Source organism: Triticum dicoccoides, chromosome 2A (genome assembly GCF_002162155.2).
Source record: "Triticum dicoccoides isolate Atlit2015 ecotype Zavitan chromosome 2A, WEW_v2.0, whole genome shotgun sequence".
Lineage (NCBI taxonomy): Eukaryota > Viridiplantae > Streptophyta > Magnoliopsida > Poales > Poaceae > Triticum > Triticum dicoccoides.
Window position 1 is genome coordinate 226,200,623 of NC_041382.1, and position 9,641 is coordinate 226,210,263.

The 9,641-nt window shown below is 40.0% G+C and overlaps 1 long non-coding RNA gene across 17 annotated transcripts; it reads left to right on the top strand.

Annotated features, from left to right (window-relative positions):
* The first annotated feature begins 665 nt into the window (after positions 1–665).
* On the top strand, positions 666–4,602 carry LOC119354327. Of its 17 annotated transcripts, none has more exons than XR_005170775.1 (8): positions 666–1,156; positions 1,278–1,691; positions 1,961–2,001; positions 2,167–2,233; positions 2,365–2,581; positions 2,764–3,029; positions 3,172–3,303; positions 4,077–4,602. It is a non-coding gene; the product is annotated as an uncharacterized LOC119354327 (long non-coding RNA). The 17 variants fall into 17 exon arrangements; XR_005170780.1 differs by having other exon boundaries at positions 1,278–1,362; XR_005170781.1 differs by having other exon boundaries at positions 1,278–2,233; positions 2,365–2,455; positions 2,535–2,581.
* The last annotated feature ends 5,039 nt before the right edge of the window (positions 4,603–9,641 follow it).

The window sequence follows — 9,641 nt, forward strand, 5'->3', positions numbered from 1 at the left end:
AAACCATCGCTTGTCCCCGACCGCCACTCATAAGGAAGACAATCAAATAACACCTCATGTTTCAAATTTGTTACACAACGTTTAACATACATGCATGCTACGGGACTTGCAAACTTCAACACAAGTATTTCTCAAATTCACAACTACTCAACTAGCATAACTTTAATATCATTATCTTCATATCTTAAAACAATCATCAGGTATCAAACTTCTCTTAGTATTCAATGCACTTATATGAACGTTTTTTATAATATCAAAAGCAAATTACCATGCTGTTCTAAAGAACTCTCAAAATAATATAAGTGAAGCATGAGAGATCAATTATTTCTATAAAATGAAACCACCACCGTGCTCTAAAAGATATAAGTGAAGCACTAGAGCAAAACTATATAGCTTAAAAGATATAAATAAAGCACATAGAGTATTTAAACCTATAAGGATGCTATCCGACTCCTTCTCCACAAAGGTCCTTCGGATTGGGATGTTCCTGGCTGTCCGATCGCCTTGAATCTGGTCAATCGAGTAGCCAGGTCCATCTGATCTTTACTGTGATTTTCACCTTGCGATTTATTTTTGAGGTCCATGACTCATGGGCTCAGTGTCTCTCCCTATTGGCTGGGTTAAATTTCGCTGGGTGACCTTTGCCGGTGAGTCGCGTGCCGTCCCACGAGTCGTGCTGCCTCCCAGAGTCCCGGTTCACCCCTCCCACGCGCCGCACCCAATCCCCTCCTCCCGCACGCCTCGCACCTAATCGCCTCCATGAACCCTAGCCCCCAATGGATGGGACGCCACACCCTCACTCCTCCCCAGCAGCCTCCAAACCCCCCGCCTCCACCGGATCCAAGGCGTGCGGCCACGGAGGCGAGCCTCTCCGGCGACGGTGGCAACCTGCAGGCAGAGAAGATGGGAGAGAGGGAGAGAAGGAATGAGAGGAGGGAGGTCCGACGGCGGACAGGAGAGGGTCAGCGGCCTGTGCCGGCGAGGTCAGGTGTGACCTGGCAGACCTGGCAATTGATGGCGGCCACTCCTGGATCCTTCTTCCACTTCCCCACTGCCTACCACCAAGCACGGGTCAGGGAGCATGGGATTGACGACGGCGGTCGAAAGCCAGGATGGTTGGCTGAGGAAGAGGGTGAGGACTTGAGGATTGAAGAGGGTGTGTTCTTGGTTTCATCAGCGCACTAATTAGTCACTTATCTAATGATATTTTATCATATCTCTGTTGAGAACCTCAGGTTCCCACACTGAGCTATACTGTTTTGTCATGTTTTCTTCAGGTTGCTATGGAGACTGTTCTTTGCAAGGGTAAAGCATCATCAGCACTGGTGGTGGTTGGATCATTAGATGATTCCCAGTAACTAGGTATGTCTTCTTAACCAGGTGGACATTTCCCCAGATTGGCTCCTCCACATGTTTCAGACTGACAAATCATGACAATCCTCTTCTTAAAGTACAAAATGATGTAGCTATCTCCACATGCTTTGATGATATCTTTTTCGTATGGTTGGATGGTTCCTTATCACCGTGATTCATATAAAACTTTGTGAATTGTAGTGTCATGATGATTTCATAAGACACAAGGCTTTAATGTATATTTGGAAAGCACATAAATGTGAAGAATCAATGGTGAAAATAAGTAAAACACTCTCTATATGTTTCCATTGACATGATCAGTGGCTCCATTTTCTTTGGTAAGTAATGCTAGGCTACAGGTTAATATATTTTACCATGCCCAGCTGTTTTTCTCAGTTTCTCCTCTAAAACATAGACATCATTTTCATTCGGATTTCATCCTTATTAGTTTTATTTTATATGCATTGAATATAACTATGCAAGTATAGGTACAAGCATTGCCATGACATACATCCCATTTTGAGTTTTATTCAGTCCTCTTGTCATTGTTATTGCGATCTTATTTTGCCTCTGTAAAAATGGGGTATATGTCATGGTTGTTTAACAGAAGGGAGGTGCATAAGAACAGATTTGGTGTTCATCCGCAATGTGAGTGCTTTCTGCAACTCCATTTTGTCGATATTTTCTGCGAGACATGAACACCAAATCTATTTATCTAACATGTTTTGCATGTTTTGTCGAGTGCTTTCCTGTGTTTTTATCTATGGTCTTTTTTATCATATCTAATATCCAGCATTATACCATGTCTCACAGAATTGCTGATTCTGCACATACACCTACTTATTTTACTTCTGTGACATGCGGTACAATTTTTCTCTGGGTATGCTTCTCCATCCCTCCCAAAACCGGTCAAGGAACTGAGAGCTTGCACATGCCAATTTCTTATATTGTTTTCTCATGACCGTTTATAGTTGCTATAAATTCATGATTACCTTTGTGGTTGCTTGCTAGGTTGCAGGATAGGCGAGGCGATGATCCAAAAAATTGGAAAGAATGGTGCTCCCATGTTCTCTCTTATCCAGGAAAATCAATACAGCAAAATGTGTGTTTAATAAACCTTGCATTGCTGCAAAAATTAATATTATGTTTGTGAATCTAATGCCATTGTGGATATCATGAAGAAGAGGGACATGTTTGTTGCATTTGAAGGTGTACTTATGAGTGCAAGGTCAGCAGTCGATGCACATTTCACTTGTTTTACTTGATCTGTGTATTGTCTTTGATAGTTGGGAGTAACGATGGTTTAGTCGTTGTGTACTTTGAATAATCTCTGTTACATTGCTCAGGAGCATAATCTATTAACCTATTTTAAGGATTGATATGATCTCTACTTTCTTGGGTACATTGCAGGGAGCCTCGAGGATTTGGGTTTGGGTTTGTCCAGTACTTCAATCCTGATGATGCTGCAGATGGAAAATACTACATGGACGGACAGGTTATTTGTGGCAAACAAGTAACAGTTTTATTTGCATAACAGAACAAAAAGAAGCCTGCTAAGGGGTGTCCCGCGGCAGATGCGCGCCCAATGACGCTGTGGAGCTGTCAACTCCCACCCAGATCGCCACAGAGAACAGTGAAGCATCCTCCCTTCTCCCTTCCGGTTGCATCTCCGCCGGGTGAGTTCCACATTTTGTTCAGTTCATCCTCTACACGAACCCTTTTTGGATACATCATTAGAGCTTGTTATGCAGTTCTCTATTTCTACAAATTTCATTGCTAATAAACTAGACACTAACCTCAAACAGTGACTTCTTGCAGGCTTGTCTTAGTGACACAGGCATGCTGAAGCAAAGATCCTTTTCCTTCTTTGCATCCCTCATTCTCTGTTTTTTCTCACAATGAAGCACCTTGCTTCTCCACGGCATTCAACCCATGATGGTGTGACTACAGGTATGCCCACGGCTATTGCTTCTAGCATGTTCCTTGTACGAGCAAACTTTTCAGCGACAAAGTGCGTAGTCTCTAAAATAGTTGTTGACACCGGTAATTAAAAGTGCATCAGTATCTATCAATGTAAAAAACTAAAAACCTTAGCAAAATAAAGTTATCTTGAGTTACTTGTGTATAGTATATGCAGACGAAATGAAACTACCTTTGTCTGATCTGTGATGGTTTCACCGTCCATGCTTTGGCTGAACAGAACACAGACTGAGGACATATTTCTGTCTCTTCGCCTTCTTGATTACATAACTGGGATACTCATTCCTAATAAGACTAGCAAGCTCTATGGAATCTGCTGATTTCCGAAGGCCTCTTTTCAGTGGCTTCGTTGATGTATGTGTCTTAGACTGGGGCTTTGTGCTACTTAGCTTTCAGTGGTACTCTATTCATCAAACAAGACTCATTGTCTTTCTGTTTAGATGTGGATTGTTTTTCTGTTCGGCACCATGTATTTTTTCAAGCTGATTGAAATCCAAAGTTTCTTTCTGAACTCCTTTGACATTGTTGCGAGTTGTTGTAGCTGATGCTATAAGATTATCTAAAGAAGACTTGTGTGTCATTTTCATGCTTTTGATGGTATTAGGGTTAGAAATGCTTGTTGTTTTTGTTGTTGGTAACTCTGCTACTTATGTAGTTTTGGCTCTATCTCAATTGATCTGGTAGCTTTATTGAATCCAGATTTTGAGCCTCCTAAGGTAAATGTATATGTTCTCTTTTTTAAGGTGGATTACAACATCTTTACCTGATAAACATGGAATATACAAGAGGAAGGAGCAACTGCAGCAAGCAGTGATGCTTCAGGCGCTGATGTGAGGATTACTGCATTTGAGAGCAGAGGAAGACAAACGTAAAACTATCATGTTCGCTTCCGCCATTCATGCCGAGCGGGATGCGTGGCAGAGGGGATTTCTTTTCCGCGAAAACCGGAAGAGAGGATATTGAAGCCACCTTTGCCAACATAGATGAAGATGGGAGGATTGGCCAACTTTGGACTCCAACGGCAGCGATGATGATGAAGACTTGAGCTATGACTATGAGTCCGAGTAGTAGAAGAATCATTTATGTTTTTGTGCTTTGTCGACAGGGATTAGATTTGTTACAAATAGAACTCTATGCTACCAAATTTTAATGTGCATATACTTTTCATTGTAGACAGCAAGCCCCTGTTTTTCCAGGAGATTAAATTTGTTGTCATATGTGCTTGCCTGTAACTAAGCAACTAAACCATGGATTACTTTTCATCGCTAACATGGAATCAGCAGGTTCCTGCGCCATTTGGCGCAACGGGTTCACTAGTTCTAATAAATTCTGATTCATGTGTGTCTCTCAAAAGGTGTGTACAACAAGGATGATTGTGATAAACTAAAAAGTAAAGACTCAAATCATACAAGATGCTCCAAGCAAAACACATATCATGTGGTAAATAAAAATATAGCTCCAAGTAAAGTTACCGATGAACGAAGACAAAAGAGGGGATGCCTTACGGGGCATCCCCAAGCTTAGGCTTTTTGGTGTCCTTGGATTTTACCTTGGGGTGCCTTGGGCATCCCCAAGCTTAGGCTGTTGCCACTTCTTGTTCCATAATTCATAAAATCTTTACCAAAAAATTAAAAACTTCACAACACAAAACTTAACAGAAAATCTCGTGAGCTCCGTTAGCGAAAGAAAACAAAACACCAATTCAAGGTACTGTAATGAATTCATTATTTATTTATATTGCTGTTAAACCTACTGTTTTCCAACTTCTCTATGGTTTATAAACTCCATCACTAGTCATAGATTCATCAACATAAGCAAACAACACACGAAAAATAGAATCTGTCCAAACAGAACAGTCTGTAGTAATCTATAACTAACGCAAACTTATGGAACCCCAAAAATTCTTAAATAAATTGCTGGGCGTGAAGAATTTATCTATTAATCATCTTCAAAAATAATTAACTACATATCACTCGCCAATAAAAAATGGCAGCAATTCTCGCGAGCGCTAAAGTTTATATTTTTTACAGCAAGATCAAAAAGACTTTCCCTAAGTCTTCCCAACGGTTCTACTTGGCACAAACACTAGTTAAACACAAAAACACAACCAAAACAGAGGCTAGATAAATTATTTATTACTAAATAGGAACAAAAAGCAAGGAACAAAAATAAAATTGGGTTGCCTCCCAACAAGCGCTATCGTTTAACGCCCCTAGCTAGGCATAAAAGCGAGGATAGATCTAGGTATTGCCATCTTTGGTATGCAATCCATAAGTGGCTCTCATAATAGATTCATATGGTAATTTAATTTTCTTTCTAGGGAAGTGTTCCATGCCTTTACTTAACGGAAATTGGAATCTAATATTCCCTTCCTTCTATCAATAATTGCACCAATCGTTCTAAGGAAAGGTCTACCAAGAATAATAGGACATGAAGGATTGCAATCTATATCAAGAACAATGAAATCTACGGGCACACAATTCCTATTTGCGACAATAAGAACATCATTAATTCTTCCCATAGGTTTCTTAATAGTGGAATCCGCAAGGTGCAAGTTTAAAGAACAATCATCAAATTCACGGAAACCTAGCAAATCACACAAAGTTTTTGGGATCGTGGAAACACTAGCACCCAAATCACACAAAGCATAGCATTCATGATCTTTAATTTTAATTTTAATTGTAGGTTTCCACTCATCATAAAGTTTTTTAGGGATAGAAACTTCCAACTCAAGTTTTTCTTCATAAGATTGCATCAAAACATCAACGATATGTTTAGTAAAAGCTTTATTTTGACTATAAGCATGAGGAGAATTTAGCACGGATTGCAACAAGGAAATACAATCTATCAAAGAGCAATTATCATAATTAAATTCCTTGAAATCCAAGATAGTGGGTTCGTTGCTATCTAAAGTTTTAACTTCTTCAATCCCACTTTTACCAATTTTTGCATCAAGATCTAAAGACTCCGAATTTTTGGGACGCCTTCTAACTAAAGTTGACTCATCTCCAGTCCCATCATTATCAAGATTCATATTGCAAAACAAGGATTTAATAGGGGACACATCAATTACTTTTAGATCTTCATCTTTATTCTCATAAAAACTTTCCGGTTTAGCAGCCATTTTATTAACTAGGTGGCCTGCTTATCCGAAATTTCAACAATTAATTTTTCAAAATGAGCAATCTGAGATTTCAAACCATAAAATTCCTTAGACATGTCATCAAGCTCTTTATTCATGTACTCCATAAAGCTTTTTTGTTCCTTAAGCTCGTTTCTAAAGAAATTATTATGCTCAAATTGTAAAGTCATAAAGCTTCTGACATTGCTTTCAATCTCTTCCAACGTTTTAAGGTGAAGATCACCAAATCTAGGCAGGGCCATAAGGGCAACAAGCAACAAGAAGCAAGCGAAAAAGAGGCGAACAGAAAAGAGGGCGTAAGGAAAAGAGGGTGAATAAAACGTCAAGGGTGAAGTGGGGGAGAGGAAAACGAGAGGCAAATGACAAATAATGTAATGCGAAGGATAAGAGTTGTGATGGGTACTTGGTATGTCTTGACTTGGCGTAGATCTCCCCGGCAACGGCGCCAGAAATCCTTCTTTATACCTCTTGAGCATGCGTTGGTTTTTCCTTGAAGAGGAAATGGTGATGTAGCAAACCAGTGTAAGTATTTCCCTTAGTTTTTGAGAACCAAGGTATCAATCCAGTAGGAGACCACGCGCGAGTCACCTCGTACCTACACAAACAAATAAGAACCTCGCAACCAACGCGATAAAGGGGTTGCCATTCCCTTCACGGCCACTTGCAAGAGTGAGATCTGATAGAGATAATAATAATAAGATAAATATTTTTGGTATTTTTATGATATAAATTGAAAGTAAAGATTGCAAAATAAAATAGATTGGAAACATGTATGATGGAAAATAGACCCCCGGGCCATAGGTTTCACTAGTGGCTTCTCTCAAGATAGCATAAGTATTACAGTGGGTGAACAAATTACTATCGAGCAATTGATAGAATTGAGCATAGTTATGAGAATATCTAGGTATGATCATGTATATAGGCATCACGTCCGTGACAAGTAGACCGACTCCTGCCTGCATCTACTACTATTACTCCACACATCGACCGCTATCCAGCATGCATCTAGAGTATTAAGTCATAAGAACATAGTAACGCTTTAATCAAGATGACATAATGTAGAGGGATAAACTCATGCAATATGATATAAACCCCATCTTTTTATCCTCGATGGCAACAATACAATACGTGTCGTTTCCCTTTCTGTCACTGGGATCGAGCACCACAAGATTGAACCCAAAGCTAAGCACTTCTCCCATTGCAAGAAAGATCAATCTAGTAGGCCAAACCAAGCTGAAAATTCGAAGAGACTTGCAAAGATAACCAATCATACATAAAAGAATTCAGAGAAGATTCAAATATTGTTCATAGATAATCTTGATCATAAACCCACAATTCATCGGATCTTGACAAACACACTGCAAAAGAAGATTACATCGAATAGATCTCCAAAAGAATCGAGGAGAATTTTGTATTGAGATCCAAAGAGAGAGAAGCCATCTAGCTAATAACTATGGACCCGAAGGTCTGAGGTAAACTACTCACACATCATCAGAGAGGCTATGGTGTTAATGTAGAAGCCCTCCGTGATCAATGCCCCCTCCGGCGGAGCGCCGGAAAAGGCCCTGGGATCTCACGGGTACAGAAGGTTGCGGCGGTGGAATTAGGTTTTTGTGGTGCTCCTCGATATTTTCAAGGTACGTAGGTATATATAGGAGGAAGAAGTAGGTCGGTGGAGCCACATGGGGCCCACGAGGATGGAGGGCGCGCCCAGGGGGGTAGGCGCGCCCCCTGCCTCATGGCCTCCTCGTTGATTGCTTGACGTCCACTCCAAGTCCTCTGGATCATGTTTGTTCCAAAAATCACGCTCCCGAAGGTTTCATTCCATTTGGACTCCGTTTGATATTCTTTTTCTGCGAAACACTGAAATAGGCAAAAAACAGCAATTTGGGCCGGGCCTCTGGTTAATAGTTAGTCCCAAAAATAATATAAAAGTGTATAAATAAGCCCATTAAACATCCAAAACAGAATATATAATAGCATGGAGAAATCAAAAATTATAGATAAGTTGGAGACGTATCAGACCCCTTCACTAAATTTCAAGGTAAACGTGTTCTCCCTGAGTATGCACCATTGTGAAAGTTCATCGTTTTGAGACACCACGTGATGATCGGGTGTGATAGACTCTACGTTCACATGCAACGGGTGTAAGACAGTTTTACACATGGAGAATACTTGGGTTAAACTTTATGAGCTAGCATGTACAGACATGGCCTCAGAACAGTGGACACCGAAAGGTCGAACACGAATCATATAGTAGATATGATCAACATAGAGATGTTCACCATTGATGACTACCCCATCTCATGTGATGATCGGACATGGGTTAGTTGATTTGGATCAGGTATCACTTAGATGACTTGAGGGATGTCTATTTAAGTGGGAGTTCTTAAGTAATTTGATTAATTGAACTTAATTTATCATGAACTTAGTCATGATAGTATTTGCATATCTATGTTGTAGATCAATAGCTCGCGATATAGCTCCCCTATCTTTGATATGTTCCTAGAGAAAAATAAGTTGAAAGATGATAGTAGCAATGATGCGGATTGGGCCCATGATCTGAGGATTATCCTCATTGCTGCACAGAAGAATTATGTCCTTGATGCACCGCTAGGCGACATACCTATTGTAGGAGCAGAAGCAGGCGTTATGAACGTTTGACAAGCTCGGTATGATGACTACTTGATAGTTTAGTGCGCCATGCTTTACGACTTAGAACCGGGACTTTAAAAACGTTTTGAACGCCACAGAGCATATGAGATGTTCCAAGAGCTAAAATTGGTATTTCAGACACATGCCCATGTCGAGAGGTATGAGTGAAGGAAATATGCCCTAGAGGCAATAATAAAGTTATTATTTATTTCCTTATATCATGATAAATGTTTATTATTCATGCTAGAATTGTATTAACCAAAAACATAATACATGTGTGAATACATAGACAAACAGAGTGTCACTAGTATGCCTCTACTTGACTAGCTCGTTAATCAAAGATGGTTATGTTTCCTAACCATGAACAAGGAGTTGTTATTTGATTAACGAGATCACATCATTAGGTGAATGATCTGATTGACATGACCCATTCCATTAGCTTAGCACCCGATCGTTTAGTATGTTGCTATTGCTTTCTTCATGACTTATACATGTTCCTATGACTATGAGA